The sequence below is a fragment of the Pogona vitticeps genome, chromosome 2, assembly GCF_051106095.1.
Source record: "Pogona vitticeps strain Pit_001003342236 chromosome 2, PviZW2.1, whole genome shotgun sequence".
In the NCBI taxonomy this organism is placed as follows: Eukaryota; Metazoa; Chordata; class Lepidosauria; order Squamata; family Agamidae; genus Pogona; species Pogona vitticeps.
This window is the reverse complement of record NC_135784.1, coordinates 277,911,291-277,932,089: the sequence shown is the minus strand read 5'-3', so window position 1 is coordinate 277,932,089 and position 20,799 is coordinate 277,911,291. Positions and strand designations below refer to the sequence as shown.

Genomic DNA, 20,799 nt, shown 5'->3' with positions numbered 1-20,799 from the left:
TGTTTAAGGATGCCAGAACAGGAAGAAGCACAGGGAACTTGAGTGCATCCTAAGGCTAGGTTGAAATTGACTTGACAGCACACGAGCAAACTGATCACATGAAATTTAACCAAGACGTGGTTGAGTGCTCTCAAGAAATATCAAAACATGCCGAGAGAGGTGGGGGGACCAAACATATACTGTATATAAGTCTAGGCTTTAGAGACTACAGCAAAGCCTTTGATTGTGTAGATCATGAGAAGCTTTTGAGTTATTTCAAAAGAAATCACAGTGCCTCAGCACTTGATTGTCCAGATGCATTTGATTATCACAGACAAATTACAAATAGTTGTCATTTTTTTTGAAACTCCTAAAAACTTTATTGATTCTTCAGCCTTTGAGCTGGTTTGCATCTGAAGATTCTCTGCTCACCTATCATGGGTAGACAATGCATAAATTTTGTATTTTCTTTTCTTTCGTATTTTCTTTCGAGAATCTACAGTACTATATATACTGCATCGGGGTGAACGTATGCAAAACTGATCTGAGTGTAACTGTGTGTGTTCTGTGCTGTCAAGTTGAAACTGACCTAATAAGGCTTGCAAGGTAAGTGAGATATTTAAGGAGTGGTTTTACCAATTCCACTCCTCCAGTGAGTTTACGTTGTCAAGTGGGGATTTGAACCCTGTTCTCTAGCATCCTAGTCCATCACTTTATCCAGTACACCACACTGGAAATCCAGTGTGAAAGTAATTAGAGAAACATAAATTATGGTATCATTTTTAAACAGGTTTGGGGTGTGTGTGGATGGATGGCCAGTTTCTTTACAGTGTTTTGTTCTAATATCTGTGGTTTCTAATTTCTAAGTAATTTTAATAATATTATAGTATTTACTTCAGCTACCATCCCCTCTACCCCACATCTCATATATTGTCTAAGTGTATTTTACTTACTCTCCTGCAGAAATTTCTAGTAGGGTAGCTGTGTTTGTCTGCTTCAGCACTTTGACAGAGTTTGCTGTAAATTTAATTTGGCAGAAGTTCTTATGGATTGTAACTTGCTTCTTTATGTGAATGGCAAACACACATCAATCAATCGATGCTTGTATTAAATGTCTGCCAACTGAGGATCCCTTTAAATGTTATTTTCTTGGTATATTAGTGATGGCCCTGATTGTTCGTTCTTATGTGCCTAATCAGTTGTTTTATTTGCACCATCTTGTAACGTAGTTATTGTTAGTTAGATAATAGGGGTTTGGGCTTGCATTTTTCATATGATTATTGTTTTAATTTGCTTCTTGTGTTTAATTTTGTATAGCCTTCCAGAGTAGTGGCTTCCCACTAGCTGGGTGGAGTATAAGTTGAATGAACGAATAAGCAAACAAGCAAGCAAACAAAATAAAACAAACAAACAAAGCAAACAAATAAGCAAGCAAGCGAATGGATCTAAAGAAGTGGGCTACAGACCACAAACGCTTATGCCAAATTAAACTAGTTAAACTCTAGGATACCACAAGATTCTTTGCTGTATTTATTTGCTGATATTCTGCTAAAATTTCCCAGAACTTTTGCACCTATAGTATCCTAAGGAGAGGGGTTGTTAGGAGACCTTAGTTACAACCAGTTTTGTGTTTGTGTGGGTGCTTGAATTTTGGTTTTTGCATTGAGTTTTTTTTTTCCTTTTCTTTTAGAAATTCACAGAAGTTTTCCTTCTCCAGCTCCACTATGTTCTGTCCAGACTGGCTGTTTTGGGCATGGGGTGGATCTGGCTATAAAGGGTCTGTTGAGGTCAGGAAGGGAACAATGTGCCATTTGGTGTGCTCCTCTGAGTCCTGTCTGAGCAGCAAACAACTCCCTGTAACCTAATAAGCTATCAATAAAGCAGTTCCCCTGGTCTACTGTCAGGGGAAATGAATTATTTTTTCACATCACTCCTATCTCCCTCTGTTAGTGCCATTCCTGTTTTCTCCCTTCCCCCTTCCCTGTACCCACCCCCAATTTTCTCTCTCCCTCAAAATCTGCAGCCACAGTGACAGTTTGAAGGTGGGAGTGCTGGAGGGTGCTACAACAAGCTAGCCTGCCAAAAGAAATGCATGCCCTACTGCTGGGCCAGAAAGGTGCACAACAGCTCTTAAAGGGGAAGGATTACTCAATTTATGCAGAAACACATGCAGACGTGGTCTGTTTTTTAATGGTATATAGATGGTTGATCTAGATTGTACCATCAGCGATCTATATATCATACAGTATTTATATGCTAATGTGGATGCCCATCTCTTTTTTGCTACAATGATCAATATCACAAATGTGTACTGGCACAGTCAATTTGAACAAAGGCAGGATGTAATATTGGCAATTTTTTAATTTTTTTTTTTAATTCCTGGTCTATTTATGCCCAAGACACCATTTGGCTTTCTGATGCCCAGCCCTACACTGCATGGGTTGATGAGGCTGTTTATGACAACTCCAAGATTCATTTTTGGTAACTGCTGCCAGCTCAGATCTCATCAATGTATGCACAATATCAATGTATTGATTGATTATTATGCCTTCTTTATATTGAATGTTGCCATTTAGATGCCCATACTTGAAGTTTTGAAATATTTTTTGGAACATTTCACAAATGAATTTTTTCTTATCACAAAAATTACCTATTTTAATATGAGGTTTCGTGGACAAGTCCACTTCTCAGTCCATGAAAGTTCCCATTAAAATATAGCAGTTAGTCTTTATGCAACATTTAGCAGTAAGTCTTTATGCAAAAATGCAACATTTTTGTCTTCTTTATTTTTTGTTTTGCTTTTGCCTGATATGCTAGCACAGGCTAGCACGGCTGTCTCTTCTAAAATTCCAACTTTTGGTGACCAAAAAGTTTTTTTTCCACAAACTAAAAAACATGATTTCTTTTAATGAGTCAATCCATCTCATGTTAGATATTTTTTACTACTGCCTTCTACTTCTAACATTCTTGTGTGTTTTTTCCAAGTAATTTGGCTTCTCATTAGATACCAAAAGTGCAATAGCATCAGTTTAGTCTTTTTAGCTTCTAGTCAGAGTTCAGGTTTAATTTGACATCCAACCCATTTATTTATCTGTCTGGTGGTCCTTCTTATGTGCAATCTTCAGGCCGTATGTGTTGATATTCTTTACACCACAATCTTGGAAAATGTACGTGTTCTGTATTTTCTTTTGAGAATATTTCATCTGCATTGCTGTACATGTTAACACTGTCAAGTCTATTCATGTCCCTCTGGTTCTGCATCCACAGTGCTCTTTTGCCAAACAAATATAGAACTCTGAGGTCTCAGAATGGTTTCTGGGAAGCTACAAGTTTAGATAAGTAGCATAGTAAAAAGAGTGGAAATTCCCTTGCATCAGATGACATGATGACAGGATGTCATTGCTTACAGACCTCTGGCCTGTGTTCAGTTGGAGAATGCGTCATTGTCATTGTTCCTGGGATCAGGCATCTTATTCAGAATAACCTTGTCATTTGCAAGCATCATTGAAGTTAACAAGACCAGAATTTTTTTTATAGCAGTAGAATTTTTACCTGCAACAGAATCAGGCTGCATCATCACCACCACCACCACCATCAATATTATTAGCATCAAAAGAGGAATGTTTCAGGGGGATTATTTGTCACGACTGATATTGAACATTTTACTAATCCCCATGTCAATAATTTTAAATAAAACTGGATTGGGCTGCCATATTTCAGAATAAGCAGGAAAAACCAATAATCTCTTATACATGGATGAACTAAAACTATATGCAAAAATATTCATGGAGATAGACTTCTAAACACAGGCAAATATTTAGTAAATAAAATAGACAAATGTGCTGCTCTGTTTATACACCGTGACAGGATCCAAAATCTAGATGGAATAGAGTTTTAAAATGGCAATATTATAAAATCACAATCAAATGATAAAAATTATAAATGCCTTGGAATACTAGAAGCAGACAACATCCTGCACATTAAAGTTAAAGAATTGAAAGAAAAAGGAATATATCAAAAGACTGCAGAAAATCTTAAAATCAAAATTAAATGATGGAAATAACATCAAAGCCATAAACGCATGGGCAGTTCCGGTAGTTAAATACCAAGCTGGAATAATAAATTAGACCCAAAATGGATCAGAGGAATTGAATTGAAAAACACAGAAACTAATGAACATCCATCACACACTACATCCAAAAAGTGATGTGGACAGATTAAATTTACCATGAAAAATTGGAGGCTGTGGATTACTACAAATACAGCAGGTAGTAGAGGAGGAAAAAAAGAAACCTAAATGATTATATAAGTACAAGTAGAGAAAAATTGATGGTGAAAATGGAGAATATTTTGAAAATAACATAAACAAAGAAAGGCTCAACATAAGAAAAAAACAATTTGAAAATAAATTAAGCAGCGGGGAAAATAAACTACTACATGGACAACACCTGAGAAATATTGATTGAAAGCATGATCATAATTCAGCAGGGAATGGCTAAAACTGGGGACCATTAAAAAAGAAACTGAAGGCTAAATTTTTGCTACACAAGAACAAGCACTCCAAACCAATGTGATGAAAGCTAAAATTCAAGGAATTAGTGCTAAGAGCAAATGTCGACTCTGCCAGGAAAAAGATGAAACTGCATCACACCTCATCTCTGGATGTCCAAAGATTGCACAAACAGATTACGTTAGACAAGATAGAGTGGCACAGTTACTGCACTGGTCATTATACAAAATATGTAACTTGCCAACCTCCAAAAAGCCATGGGAACATCAGGTAGAGAAGGTGTCAGAAAATGAGGAAGTCAAGATCTTGTAGGATTTCTAGATCCAAACTGATAGACACTTTGCACATAACACACCAGACATAGTAATAGAACAAAGAAATGACTGGATCATTATTATTGCAATTCCAGAGGATGCCAGAGTCAAAAATAAAGAATTTGAAAAATTAACAAAATACAGAGACCTGGCCATCAAAACCTCTGGAAGAAACACACTTCAGTCATCCTCGTAGTCATTGGGGCTTTGGGAAGAATATATGGGAAAATTGCCTTTTTGGGACTATACCTGGCTGGGGCTTCTGGGAGCTGTAGTCAAAAAAAAAAGCATGTACTTTGCAACAGGGCAGTTGTTGAATCAAAACAAACAATAACATAGGACAGCACAACTGTAGACAAGAGTGCTGCATATTTGAACTCCTGCATAGTTTTGCTGCAGAACGAGATGACAGAGATGCCTTATAATATATGCATAACAAGTGAAAGGAATTGATACTGGTATAAAAATAAAAGAGCAGATGATGCACAAAGATCTTTTCATGTAAACAGAGACCATTTAAACATGGTAATATAAAGAGAGGGTGTAACATTTAATGTCAGTAGTGTATTCCCTTTGTTTGTCTAGGCGGCCAGCAACAGCTATCACTTCAGTAAAGGGTATAAACCAGATGGCAATACCAGCTAGGTATGGTTTTGTATTTGCCATGAGTCAGGTTGCGTAGGTGATACCACAGCCAAGAAATGATCAGGGCTCTTCACTATCATCTTTGTTGAAAAAAAAAGTGTGTAGTGGGGAAGATGTGAGACAGGATCTTCAAACAACCACAAAAAGGATACAGTATTTACAACTTGTTCTCTCCAGATCTGTAGCAACAAGCTTCTGTTCTCCCCCCCCCCCATTTTAAAGCTTTTATGTGGTAAAGAAATGCCTTTTCTTTAAACAAGAAAACTAAATGTTAAAACATTGCATACCAAGTGCATGTTCCTCAGTCATTTAAGACAGAAGTTGTTAACTGAAAGGCAAAATGGCAATTTTAAAAACTGGCAGTGCAGCAACAGTGAGAGAGGGCACATGCTGTGGGGGGCTGGAGGGTAGCCATGTGGCCCTTAACACCCAGAAATGGCCCACTCCCAGTATGCCGTTTCCCTTCTGGGACTAGATCTAAATTGCACACTGCTTGACCACAATATCTGGCCTAGTTTCAGGGTATTTCTGTTTCTTCCTCCCCAGCACCCTGTGGTCATGTTGGCAGGGGACAGTGGGAATTGTTGGTGGTCATGTTGGTGGTCATGTTGGCAGGGGACAGTGGGAATTGTTGTTGAGACTGTACATGCTCCTTAGGCAGAAGTAACATTCTGTTTTGATGGTGGAACTGCAGACCCTGAGGTCTTAAGTTTCAAACTGAAGCATTCCTTTTACAATACCACTCTCCTTTCTCTTATCATCCATTGGAATATGGGAAGTACATGCCAATCTCAACTCTAAGTTATTCTGTATGCATAAGAGAACTTCATGTTATTTGTAATTTGCTACCATCTTTTCTTGAGTTTATTTGAATTGACCACATCATAGTTGAGAATGAATAAATGTCAGAAGAGTGAAGATCCATTCATTTTAGTTCAACACCATGTTTTACAGGAAGTCTGCAACAGGCAATTTACAATACTGTACAAATGCTAATAAAAATCCCAAAAAAACCACCAGACACTACTGAATGTCTTCAATAAAAAACCAACATCAGATAAAATCTGTGTAGAGAAAAAGCAGTACCATTGACAGGCAGAAATACATGATATAAATAATTTGATGTTTAGAAAAGGAAACCTTAGGAGATGATTATCTGTGAGTGTCAGAGATAACTGACACTCACAGATTACTTGAGTTTGCAAATTAAGGTTGTGACTACATGATGTGTAGGATTTGCTCCACTTATAACACAGAAGTAATTTTTTTTACTGACCACATGATGCAAAAGCTAATTTGAATTGGTCTAAGCCTTTTTGCTTTTCTCTCTCTGCTATTTGGACATTTGTGCTTTTTAAACCAGAATGATTTGAACAGGCTTTCCCCCCTGTGGTTAGTTATGATATATTCTTATAAAGATGAGGTGTGTGTCTGTATGTGGCATTCTGGTGATGTGGGCAGGTGGGACCTGATGTTCAGGACCAGGACTAGTCCTTTGCATTCTTTCCCCTCCCTCCTCTGATTGTTTTCCAAATTCTATTGAAATTGTAAAAAAAATGTTAACTATATTAGCACTAGATGGAAAGGGAACAGAAACCTATTCATGCTACTTGATATGATGATAGACATTCAGAAAATAAAACTGCTGTTACCATTTATAAATTCAGAAAATTAAAGATAGTACAAAATCTAGTCTGTGGGCATTTAGAGAATGTTCCGTTCTCTTGGAATAAGGCACACTGTTTGTAATGTCCTTGCCTATGTCCTTGTCAAAAGCAGAACAATTATCTTTTCCCAAATTCAGATGCCTGATTATTAGAAACCATAGGGCTGTGAACAAGCATGACATTTTTAAATACTCTTGGTCAAGAGTGGGGAAATTCCAAGGGGTTGCAGTGGGCTCTTCATGACAGGCGGTCCTTTCTCAGACCTGGTATCCCACAGGAAGAAATATATGGACATGCAAGACAGTTGGGGTTTTTTTTAAAATAACATTTGTCACTTAGGGGGCACATATGTTTATGAGTGAGCATATTCCATAGCTGCAACTGTCAGAAATTATGCTTGAGTCAAGTGCCCCAAGCCACTAAAATAAGTTGTGGTGTTATTGATTGTTTCCTGAATGTCTTTTTCAACATCAGAACGTTTTCCAGGGCACAGGAGAGTCCAGGCCTGTCTTTGACACTCTGAGGAGGCATAATAATAGATTAAGGGGTCCAGGCAGCAGTTGATGGTACTAAACGTGAAGGCAAGATTGAAGGCAAGAGATAAACTTTCATAATATGTATCCGGCAAAACAATTTGGAGAAATGTCAGGGTATGTATTGGACCAAAACAAAGAACGAAAGAAGACAAGACCGCTACAGACAAGAGGATGGCGCGCCTCTTCTTACCTGGCTTGGTAGCAACATCGGATGAAGACAGTTTCTTTATAATGCTTGCATAACACACACTAGAGATTAATAATGGTATATAAAAGAACAGAATAGATAAGACAAATATGTAATAGCGACTGAATGTTATAATCACAGAAACATCAGGCTCATCGACGCAGGTTGTAATGTTTAACTGAGGTATGTTATAAGTTAGTTCATTTGTCATAGGATATATCACCGCAACAATGGCTACAAGCCAGATGACAGCGCACACCAACGAGGCACGATGTAGCGTGCGCCATGACAGCGACTGCATCGGGTACAACAAAGCCAGGCTACGGTCCACACTCATCGCTGTCATAAGCAGCATCGAGCAGAAGGTGTTGCAGAAGAAGATACCGCTGATAAGATGACACATTTCAGGTCCAAATGGCCAGTTGTTTCCGGTAAAATGATAGAAAATTTTAAAAGGCAGCACACTCACAAGAAGTAGATCTGCAGAGGCGAGGTTGAGCATGTATACAACCGCTGGTTTCTTAAGCTTTATTTTGACCACAAACACAAGGACTGCCATAACGTTTAAAGGAAAACCATATACAACCACAAGAATGTAGACTGAAGGAACGACAGTGGTTAGCCATGGGCTAGTCAGGTATATTTCAGTACCCTTTGAGGTGGGGGAATGCTCTCCTTTTTGACTGTGGACTAAAGTGGACAAAAGGCTGCTATAGTTGTATGAAAGAATATGTTTGTCTGATGAATCTGAAAGAAGAAGCAAAGTACAAGTTAAAAACAGAAATGGTAGCATAAATTATATTACAACATTCAAAACATATTTTTTTGCATTGGAATACAGACAAATATGTTAGATTTGCATATTCTAATTTGGGTTTTAACATTTACTGGTGTGAATAGAATACATGTCACAACTCTTTTGAATGTTCTTATGAATGTTTCCTTATCATAAATTAATAATTTCAGTCATCAGTAGCTGCTGGAGATTTAGTAACCTAAGTGTCCACAAAGTAGACTATATTGACTGCATTGTTCTGCTGTCATCGTGTGTCAGAACAGAGCAAGCAACACGCTTTTAAAGAATAGCATGCAGGCTGTCTTTTATTTTTCTGTACTCTAAATTGCACAGCCCAATTCAGACAGATCCAGGCTGCCAAACTGGAAGACTTTAATTCCCACTGCCTTTGTGTTTTAGAAAAAGTAAATTCAATTTTGGTAATTACCATGGGTGATTATTAAGGAAGATGGAAAAGCTTAAACCTCTCCATCCCATGTGCATCAGTCTTGGTTCACATCAGCACTTTGCATGCTTGCTTTTGAGCAGGAGTATAAATGGGTGACCTCCAAGAGTGGTAGCTTTCAGTCCCCCTCCCCCTTGTTTTAAATTCTCTCTCTCTCTCTCTGCCATTTTGGAGTTGGGTGTGGCCTCCAAAAGGGGTCTGGGGTATCAATTTGGGCCCCAATCCTTCCAAAGTTACCCACTCCCACTCGAGAGTAAGTTAAAAAAAGATACAGAACTGAATGTTATGCGCTCAAACAGCTGTGTTGTTTCACCTTTGCAAGCTTTTCTAAGAATCGCTGAAATCCTGATGCCTAGCGTTACAAGTTGCACTACCGTAGGTCCTTTGAATCAGTGGGGATTTTGTAAGTCAAATCCTTCATTAGTGGACACTATTGGGATAGGTGGAGCAGTGATTTTTCTAAAGCAGCTTTCTATGTTCCTCCTTTTTAATTAACAGCCATTGTAGTTCAATGGTTGGAGTACATGATGTGGATGAGGGAAGTCTGGGTTTTAAAAACCCTTATTTATTTATTTGTTTGTTTGTTTGTTTGTTTGTTTGCTTGCTTGCTTGCTTGCTTGCTTGCTTGCTTGCTTGCTTGCTTGCTTGCTTGCTTGCTTGCTTACTTACTCACCAACTTACTTACGTTTACCCTACCTTTCTCCTCAAAAGGACCCCTGGCGGTGTCAGACTCCTTCAGCCATGATACTCACTAGAGAAAGTTCAGACAATCATTTGCTTTCAGCTTATGCTACCTCATCTAGATGTTTTTTTATTTTACTTTATTTCTTATTAATTTTGAAATATATAGAAGTATAGAAGGAAGACTACAGTAAAAGAAAAAAAATGCACACATTTCATATATATAAAGGACAACTGGCAGTCCATTTACATAGTTTATATAGCCTTCTTATTTTAAAATCTGTACTATACATATTATTTTAAGCAGTGCCATACTTTAGGTTGGTTTTTTAAAAATCCAATCTACAAGCCATGCTATACCTGCTGCTTGATAACATAATTTAACATTACATAACATCAGCCCTCCTCTTTTCTTATCATCTTGTAATACTTTAAATCTTCTTGTTTTTTACAGCTCCCTATAAATGTATTTATTTGTTTTTGCCAGTCTTTAATTTTTTTCCTGAATTGTAATTAGAATAATTTGGAACAGGAAGTTAATTTTTGGCAATATATTAATTTTTATTTTCAATATTTTTCCCAGCCAGGAGAGTTTTATATTAGACCATCTTCTTAGATCTTTTTGTATTTTCCCCATACTCTTTCATAATTATCCTTATACAGTGTTTTATTATTTCCTGTTAAATAAACACCTAAATACTTTTTTGATTTATCCATCAGTTCATGCCCTGTACTTCTTCTTGTTTTGTTAAAATTTTTATTATAATGACTTCTTAGCTTAAATTCCTCACCGTATGTTTTTAATTCTTCAATTTGGCTGTCTTGTCTAATCTTGTTTGCAAAGATCTCCACTGGTAAATAAACCACAGTGGTGATCACTGGCAGCCTTGCCTGGTTCCCTTCCCCAGTAATAAACCCATCAGTTAAAACCCCATTTATTAGCATTCTTGCATTTTGTTTTTTATAAATTCCTTGCATCCAATTTTCAGACTTTGTGCCACATTTCAAATGTCACAATACTTAAAAAGATCCAAGAAATATTATCAAATGCCTTCTCTGCATCTAGAAACATAAATGCTGTTTTATGTTAGTTTTTTCCTACAAATTCCATCACATCTATTACAAATCTTATGTTATCTCACATAAAGTCTCTTGGGGACGAATCCAGTCTGATCAGAGTTTATTATTTTGGCAATACATTTCTTAAGTCTGTTCACCACTCTTGAGGCAAAAATGTTATAATCCGCATTAAGTAAGTAGATTGGTCTGTATGACTGTGGTTGTAGTATATCATCACCTTATCTGTATGTTGTAAGGATAAAAACTGAGGAAGAGGATTGTGTACCCATCCTCCCTTGAAGAAAAAGGTTGAGTGATGATGATGATAAAGATAAAAAATAAACAAAGACATACAGAGTAAGAAAAATATGAGAAAATCAGGTGTACTCAGTCAGTAACACAGTGGTTCTCACCAGCTCTGTGTAAAGCAGCTCATGATGAATCATGAACACAACCACAAAAGATGGCATATACTCACTGTTTGCTCTTGTGGTGGTAAATAAGATGCAGAGTACATTGAGGAGAGAAAATAACTTCTTCAGAGAGGGTTCCATTTCTTCTACAAAAACGGGCCTGAACTTGTTTTCAGGTCTCTGAGAGCAAACTCCTGCAAGCGACGTGGAGATCACCTGTCCAGTGCCATCCAGAGATAGCTTCCAGAGGTAACTTTTAGAGTACCATCACTCTGCTACATTCATAAAATTTGGAGGAGGCGCAGAAGTCACGATTTTCCAAGTGTAACCCGTGTTTCCCCATTATTCCTTCCATCTTTTTTCTCCCAAATTGAGTGTGTGTTAGTAAGGAAAGGATGGAACAGCTACACAAGGACGTTGGGTTGGCACTACGAGGTGCTCTTCCACTGGGAGTGCTAGCAAAAAGATTTCCTCTATCTGCTTGTAAAGATATGATGGCACTCTACCCTAATAAACCACTTTAATTCATTTATTGGGACTGGACTAGGAAAGAAAGCACAGGCTTTTAAAAAAGAACTTCTCCCATCTAACTGCTCCCAAATGTATTACATAGACATTCTGAGGCAGCTCTGCTAATGGTTCCTCTGCTTTCATGAGGGTAATGAGCAGCATCCTAGGGGACAACATCTTGTTGATTTTCCTGCTCCAAAGATGCTTTCTAACCTCAGAATATTTCTGAAAAGCCCATTAGGAAGCATGTAATGGGTGCAGATGCATTTCCTTGTGGTTTTTAACGTCTCTGTTTCCAGAAGAAAAAGAACATTGGAGCTCATTATTGAAGAGAGATTAATATTTGTCATTATTCTCAACACTTTTTCAGTGCATAAAGTTCTCTTCTGTTAATTTCATCTTCTGTGCCTATCTTCCCACTAGGGATACTGAGGCAGCTGCCACAAGCAGCAGGTGGCTGCACAGGCAGAGATGACATGTGGGAAGAGCCCACCGCGTTTAAAAAGGAAAGGAGGGAACACCTGCAAAAGGTCTCTGTGTTGGCACCACCACCGCTACTGTCCTTGGGAGGATGCTGTGCTATCACAAGCTTTGAAAAGATTAAACTGCCCATCTGGTCAGCATGTGTAACCTAAACGAGAGGAAGTGCCCACTTGTTTTTGTCTCAGGCCTTGCTCATTTCTTGTTATGATAACTTCAGTGAATTGTCCAAAGTAGAGCTGCTGCATCAGTATCACCCTATTCCCTCAGCTTTCAGGGCCAAAAATCTGTCATCATGAGGTAGGTCTTTGTAATGTTACAGAAATGGGGCAGGCAAAGATCAGAATAGGAAAGGGTCCACCATCCACAGACATCTTCATGTTGAGCCACTGTGATCTGGTGACAGCTGGGAATGGGTGGGAAAGATTATCCAGTCTTTTAAAAGACACCTTATGCAAAACCCAAACTTTCTTCTCTTCTAGCACCTGAGATTCATCTCCCTGTCTAGAGAGCGAAGAAAATAGAGCAGTTCCCAAAGACTTCAACCAGTATCTTGAAATAGGGCAAGCCTGATCTAGAACCATCCAGAGACTCTCATAAATGAGCAGACATTTGAAACTATGTTTCTCACTGTATATGAAACAACCTTGTCCCCATTAGGGCTTATATGGTCATACTTTATCATATAACCAAAGGCAGTATGGCATGAAATTAATTTCTATTCTATTTTGACCATGGCTAGAAAATAATGCCTTTTACAACTCGTACTCACTAACCAGTTGTCACCAAATGATGGACTTCCCTATCTTTAAGACATGCTCTAAATACCTGCAATATTTAGGCATTTCAAAGCATTTCAACTGATTTTGAAACATTCTGTAAATACCGTATTTTTCGCTCCATAAGACGCACCTTTCCATAAGACGCACCAAATTTTTAGGAGAAGAAAACAGGAAAAAATTATCTGCTTTCTTCTCCTAAAATTTGGTGAGCCTTATGGAGAGGTCCATCTTATGGAACACACCCTAGGGTCCTAGGGTGTGTTCCAGGACCCTTTGGAGCCTCCCCCTGCCTCCCTCGGGGGCGAGAGGGGGTGAAATCGCCACCTTCTGGGGCTCTTCTGAAGTTTCCCAAGCCTCAGAAGAGCCCCCAAAGGTGGTGATTTCATCCCCTCTGGCCCCCAGGGGAGGCAGGGTCAGTCTCCAAAGAGTCCTAGAACACACCCTAGGACCCTTTGGAGACTCACCCTGCCTCCCCCGGGCGACAGAGGGGGCAAAATAGGCAGCTTCCAGGATCTTCTCTGAGCCTTTCCAGGCTCAGAAAAGGTCCTGGAAGCTCCCGATTTTGCCCCCGCTGTCCCCGTGGGGGGGTGGGTGGGAGCCTGGCAAGGGTCCAAGGGAGCCTCCCACCCCCCCATGGGACCATGGGGGGTAAAATCGCCAGCTCCCGATTTTACCCCCCCTGGCCACGTGGGGGTGGGTGGGGGGAGGGTGGCATGGGTCCAAGGGAGGGTCCCCTGGACCCTTGCCACCCTCCACCCACCCCCCACGGAGCGGGGGGGTTTTAAAATCGCCAGCTTCTGAGAGTGTTTGGAGGCTTATCAAGCCTCCAAACACTCCCAGAAGCTGGCGATTTTAACCTCCCTGGCCCCATGGGGGTGGGTGGGTGGGAGCCTGGCAAGGGTCCTGGGAGGCTCCCTTGGACCCTTGCCACCCTCCACCCCCCCATGGGACCAGGGGGGGTAAAATCGCCAGGTTCTGGGAGTGTTTGGAGGCTCCCCAAGCCTCCAAACACTCCCAGAACCTGGCGATTTTACCCCCCCCCAGCCACGTGGGGGTGGGTGGGGGGAGGGTGGCATGGGTCCAAGGGAGGGTCCCTTGGACCCTTGCCACCGTCCACCCACCCCCCACGGAGCGGGGGGGGTTTAAAATCGCCAGCTTCTGAGTGTGTTTGGAGGCTTATCAAGCTTCCAAACACTCCCAGAACCTGGCGATTTCGCCAGGGCTGGCCCCGTGGGGGGGTGGGGGGAGGGTGGCAAGGGTCCTGGGAGGCTCCCTTGGACCCTTGCCACCCTCCACCCCCCCCCATGGGACCAGGGGGGGTAAATTCGCCAGGTTCTGGGAGTGTTTGGAGGCTCCCCAAGCCTCCAAACACTCCCAGAAGCTGGCGATTTTACCCCCCCTGGCCCCGTGGGGGTGGGTGGGGGGAGGGTGACATGGGTCCAAGGGAGGGTCCCTTGGACCCTTGCCACCCTCCACCCACCCCCCACGGAGCGGGGGTTTTTTAAAATCGCCAGCTTCTGAGAGTGTTTGGAGGCTTATCAAGCTTCCAAACACTCCCAGAACCTGGCGATTTCGCCAGGGCTGGCCCCGTGGGGGGGTGGGGGGAGGGTGGCAAGGGTCCTGGTTGGCTCCCTTGGACCCTTGCCACCCTCCACCTACCCCCCCATGGGACCAGGGGGGGTAAAATCGCCAGGTTCTGGGAGTGTTTTGAGGCTTGGGAAGCCTCAAAACACTCCCAGAACCTGGCGATCTTGCCAGTGCTGGCCGGTGCGTGGGTGGGAGGAGCGTCGCAAGGATCTGAGTGAGCTTCCAGGACCCTTGCGACGTTCCCCCCACCTGGAAGCTGGCGATTTCGCCGGTGCTGGCCCCGTGGGGGGGTGGGGGAGCCTCGCAAGGGTCCTGGAAGGCTCACCCGGACCCTTGCGACGCTCCCCCCCACGGGGCCAGCAGCGACGAAATTGCTGCATTCACACCATTAGACGCACTGACTTCCCCACCCACATTTTGGAGGGGGAAAAGTGCGTCTTATGGTGCAAAAAATACGGTATTTTATTTAATCTTGCCAGTTGTCCTTATGTTGATTGTGAGAACATGCTACTCTTTTCATTTATCATGTCTTTGCTGACCTTTTAATTTAACGTCCAATTGTGCTTGTATTTTAATTATTTTGGAAAGTAATTCCTATGCTTTCAGGCTGCCTGATGGCTAGACTTGTGACAGGAGGGTGCCTCCCAAATGCAGTGATAAAAAGCTCTTCTGCTACTGCTGGATTTCCCATGGAGTTTGGTGGCCAACAGGGGGCATTTGCTGAACTTCCAGGCGTCCACAAAATATGTTTATACATGACCCATAGTTTACATTCTTTCACAAGGCAGTGAGTGTTACATATGATGTACAAGAGGCCAGAAGATATTTGCAGCTGCCTTTGATGAGGAAGAGAATGTTTTGTGCTCAAATCTGTTTGGGTGAAATTTTGAAATGAGCTGGAATCCAGAGATCTCCTCACTACAGTGAAATGACAACAAACATTTTCCTTTTTTATATTTCACATTCAGCATGTACAGGTTCAGCATTTATGTTCGTATTGTTCTCAGATCGTTATAATAACTGAATCACAATATTTTATCTATTGTACAGACCTGTTGCAAGAATTGCACTGGCAACCAGTCCATTTCAGGGGCCAATTCAAAGTGCTGGTTATTATGTATTGGTATCTAAAGCACCATTCCCCCCCCCCCCATATGAGCCTTCTGACCCTTAAAATCTTCAGAGGAGGTCCCTCTTTCAATCCCATTGGAATTGCAAGTGCATATGATGGGGACTCTGCCGACTGCCCATGTCACCTATGTCACTCATATTCATGAGCTGATTTGCATGAACCTATGAGAGGCCTGGAGAGGCAGAATCAACAGCTACATGAGGCTTGGCTGGAGAAGGAGGAGTGTCAAAAGGTTCATAAGTCATTTTTGGCAGTTTGCAGGAAAGCCAGGAGTCTGATTACTTGGAACAAAACTATTTTTATTAACTCTTAACAGTGGTGTATCTATAATGACTTCAATGGGTTCTAAACTGTCCCAGTCATTCAACTTTCTCTTCACCTGCCCATGTTGATTAACTACATATTCGTTTCTCAAAACCAGGAAGCCAGACCAAAGCGCTCCTTGTCGGTAGGCTTCCTGAGGGGGGCACTTCTCACCGCACAGAGAGTTCCACAATAAGGGTGACGGGCCCAATCTTCCTCTGGTGGTGGTTTGTCGAAGGTCACGTCCGGCCGAACTACCTTCCTCCAAGGACCCTGGCCTCGCGGGTAGACCACTACCATCCATTCCGTAGTCTCCTGTATCACCACACCTCCTCACTTGGGCTCCAGATCTGGTAACAGCCCACCGACCCTCAGGTTCGGGAAATCTTCCAACAGGTCCCTTACTTCGCACACTTTAGTTCTCTCTCTCTCTCTCTCTCTCCTCTTTCTTAATGTCCATTGTCACTTGAAAATCTCACACCTTATCCTCCCCTCTTATATCTTCCTCCCACACCTCTACCCATTGCTCCTCCTCCTTCCCTTTCCCCTCCTCTGTCAGACAAACTTCTGTTTTAACTCCCTCTTGTCCAACGACTTTCTCCAGACTGCCTCCCTTCTCTTTGATGTCCTCTTTCACCGGAGGAGACAGTGCACTGATTTTCTCCTGACCTTCACAAGGAGTCAGATAGGGCTTGTTAGGACGATAGGTAGAGAGGTCAGTAATGAGACTGTAAGCAGAGAAAAACTATGTACTGAGGGAGCTGATGATGAAATGCTTGTGTACACAAGTTGAAAGACTTCTGTTATTTTTTCATTCTGCTTCCCTTCAATAAATAAGTTCTGCTTTGTTCACTTGACAAGTGTTCAGACATACGTCATTTACATTGTGGATTGAAGTAATCCACCAGTGGCAGTGAAGCGAGAACACGACGTGAGCCTTTGTTGGAGAATAGTAAACAGGGGGCACGTGACTAATGTGACAAGGACACTAGAAAGGGGCTTCTCTTCCAGATTGTGAAATGCAATCCTTCAGGAGGTGAGGTCCCTTTGATCCTTCCACTGACAGTGGAAGACCTACCTCTTCACGCAGGCTTTGACTGAGCCCCTGGATGCTTTTTTGGTTTTATTATGTTTCTCCAAGTCTGTTTTAATTGCCTTTTAATTAATTAATGGATTTTAATTACTATTGTACAGTACATTTAACTGCTTTTTAATCTATAATTTATTGTGCTTTTACTATTACAGTGGTGCCCCGCATAGCGACGATAATCCATTCCAAACAAATTGTCACTATACGGATTTGTCACTATGCGGGGCAAAAAATCCCATAGGAATGCATTGAAACCCCTTCAATGTGTTCCTACGGGGGAAAAACTTACCTTTAAGCGAAAATCCTCCATCTGGCTGCCATTTTTGCTGCCTGGTAAGTGAGGAAAGGGCGTGAAAATAGTGCGGGTGGCCATTTTTTCCAGCGGCCATTTTGGAACCACTGATCATCTGTTTTTAAAACATCGTTAAGTGAAAATTGGTAAGCGAAACACTTACTGATCATCACAAAGCAATGTTTGCCCATTAAAAACATCGTTATGCGAGCACTTTTGCGATCACAAAAACCTCATCGCTATGCGGATTCGTCGTTAAACGAATCGCTCGTTATGCGGGGCACCACTGTATTTATTTTAACATTGCGAGCTGCCTTGTCCCTTTGTTGGGAGGAAGGTGGCTTACAAAGGATATACAGGCATGCAGAAGACAACTGCAACACAACAAAAGTGGGATTATGGTCCAGGTCCCAGGCATGGCTAGCTTCAACATGTAATTACAGTATATCTGTTTTCCTTACCAGTGAATTTCTAAGCCAGGATGGGCAAAGTGTAACTCAAGGCTATTGTGTGCAGTGACAAGGGACATTTTTGTGAGCACCAGGGACTTCTCGGAGACCCCCAAGTAACTTCTTTTCTGCTCCTTGGCTTTGCGGCAGCACCAAGACTCTTTTAAACCCCCCCCCCCCAATGAACTGGAAATGCCTGTTCAGACACTTTTTGGTTTTTGTTCCCCCTTTCAAAGTGGCAGTTTCCAGTCACTTCTGGGTGTGAGGTGGCTTGTGAGGTGGCCTGAGGGATTCGGTTGAGTCCCTAAGCCCTCGGCATATTATCCATCCCTTTTGTAACTTCTGGATCGCCCTAACCCAAAATACTTAGGCAGTTGTTCTTGTTTTTAAAATATAAACCTACTGGGATGGGGGGATGTAAAGTGACATAAAGTATCTAAAATAAATAAAGATAAAATGAGGCATAAATTAAACAAACTGGCCAAATTTTGTTCATTACACTCCCAGAAGTCCTCCCCCACTTTAATTTCAAAACAATGGCTGCTCCAAGGGGAACTTTGTAGTATCATGCAGAGTTCAAAAGTCTGTTTTAGACTTTGGAGGCAATTATAATATCACCATAATTTACTTAAGTGAGATGGAGTGACAAATTAATGACAAAAACAAGCGAACAGAAACATTTGCTTTGACAGTTATGCTTACTTCAAAAACTGCCATGTTTTCTCTTCAAAGGATCTAATGATGAGAGAGAAGGGAGAGCAATAGCTAAACAGGAAGCATAACTGTGACTTTTCAGGGCCAGTTTTGCTTTAAGCAAAGTGACAGCTCCTTTAGGCTAGCATTTGTTCCTCTGTTTGATGCACTGAGGTGGGGAAAATTGGGTTACTCTTTTTTCTGGTGATCACACGATATACAGTAGTCCTTCCATATGTGCAGGTGATCTGTTCCAGGATCAAGCACAGATACCTGAAACTACAGATATGGGGGAACCCATTAAAGAGAGTGGGTGAAAGCAAGAGGAGGTAAATGTATGTATGCATTGAAGGCTGGGTTGCAACAGCAGTGACCACAGATAACTGAAACTATAAACACCAGCTGTGTAGATACAGGAGGACTACTGTAGTCACCACAGTGGACCGGTTTGCCTCCAGAGCACCCCAACTCACATCTTTTTGAGGGCTTCTACTTTTTGGGTGAGAGTTTGGTGCACTCTAGTTTAGTCTATTCCCAGCATGTGATCGCTGGGGGATTAAAACCGAGCCTTGCAGCTGTCAGTGTAGCTGCTTGAACCAGTAGCAAATTGAGTAAGTTGCTTGAACCAGCAGCAAATTGTTAAGTGAACTAAACCTTTCTCTTAAAACATTTTCACTTCCAAGGAAAGCAGGGATGGTGCTTGACGGATTTTATTCCTACCTCCTGCACCAGAATAACTTTCTTTAACTTTGGGTAGTTTGTACCTTGATTTGGTTGAGAGGATGGTGCTATTTACTGCTAAGATAGCAAAATGACCTGGACCTCCAGGACCTGTAAAATGTTCCCAAGCAAGGGAAATTAAGATTTCGTTCTACGTTTTCTTTTCTTTCTTGTATTCTATTTTAAATGCAAAAGATCTATTTCTTCAAGCCTTCACAGACCCCTGTGAGGAGGCCATGGCCCTCCCAGGGGGCCCACAGACCACAGGTGGAGACCATCTTGACTGCTGCTGTTGTTGTTGTCAACATTCAGGCTGCCCTTTGCTATGTAAAACTTGGCACCCTTTCTCCTGCTGCAATGTGGCGATATCGGGCCATTTCCTGACATTTTGAATTGTGAATACAGAAGCACAATATCCAACATTCATAAAGCGGATGTGTTTTGAAATAATGTAATTGAATCATTTACAAGAGGGTTATGCAGGGTTGTTGTACAGGGTATGATCATACACATATATCTGTTGGTGAGTTGATTATGTACTTTTCATTGCTCACTTGCTGTGATATGGAATTGTAAATGCTCTTGCTGTCTTGCAATCTACATACAGAAAATGTTGAAAACATCTTATAGATGTCCATTTTTTACAAGATTCTTTCCTTTTTTATTTCTTGCACAAATATGTCATAAATTTTTTTTATGGTTTCAATTACAAAGTTTACAGAGTGAACCAACATTCATGAAGCATGACAAGGAAGTTTGATCTGGGAGGGTCAGAAATGAAGAAGCCCTAACCACTTACTGTATATACTTGAGTATAAGCCTAGGTTTTCAGCACAATTTTTTTGCTGAAAAAGCACTCCCCTCGGCTTATACTTGAGTCAGTATCAAAATTACGTTCCCCCCTGCAGTGCGGGTGTTCTCTGGACTCCACCGCTCATCTACGGGCACCTGCAGCCTCTGTGGGTGGTCTGATGAGCCAGGTTAAATACGCAGTGAAGTGTCTTGCAGATCAGAAGGGCAGTATCTTCAAAAACATTTAACCTACTGATGCCTCAATTAATGTAATTTTATTGTTATCTATTTTTATTTTTGAAATTCACCAGTAGCTGCTGCATTTTCCACCCTTGGCTCATACTCGGCTCAATACGTTTTCCCAGTTTTTTGTGGTAAAATTGGGTGCCTTGGCTTATATTCGGGTCAGCTTATACTCAAGTATATACGGTACTTCAAAGGTTGTCCTAGTCCGGTGCAGATACAGTACAGTATAATGAAATAATCAAATATGTAGACAACAAAAGAGAAGGGCAGGCACTGTATATAGTGAAATAATTGTGCAATTTAAGCAAACTGATATTTAAAAGGATACATCTTATAACCAGATTGTTCTACTGTAATGGCATATACCAGTGGTTCTTAACGTGGGCGATAATGCCCCCCAGGGGGCGATTTCATTTTTCAGGGGGGCGGTGGAATGAAAAGGGGCGGCGTGGGGGCGCTGGAGCAGAAGGAGGCGGTAGGGGGGCGCTGGA

The 20,799-nt window shown here is 41.5% G+C and overlaps 1 pseudogene across 1 annotated transcript; it reads right to left on the bottom strand.

Moving 5' to 3' along the window:
* Positions 1-1,633: 1,633 nt before the first annotated feature.
* LOC110084596 (proteinase-activated receptor 1 pseudogene) lies at positions 1,634-12,873 on the bottom strand (annotated as a pseudogene). Its single transcript, XR_013541164.1, has 2 exons — positions 9,776-12,873; positions 1,634-8,585 (listed from the first exon to the last, which is right to left on the bottom strand). The product of XR_013541164.1 is annotated as a proteinase-activated receptor 1 pseudogene (transcript).
* Positions 12,874-20,799: the final 7,926 nt, after the last annotated feature.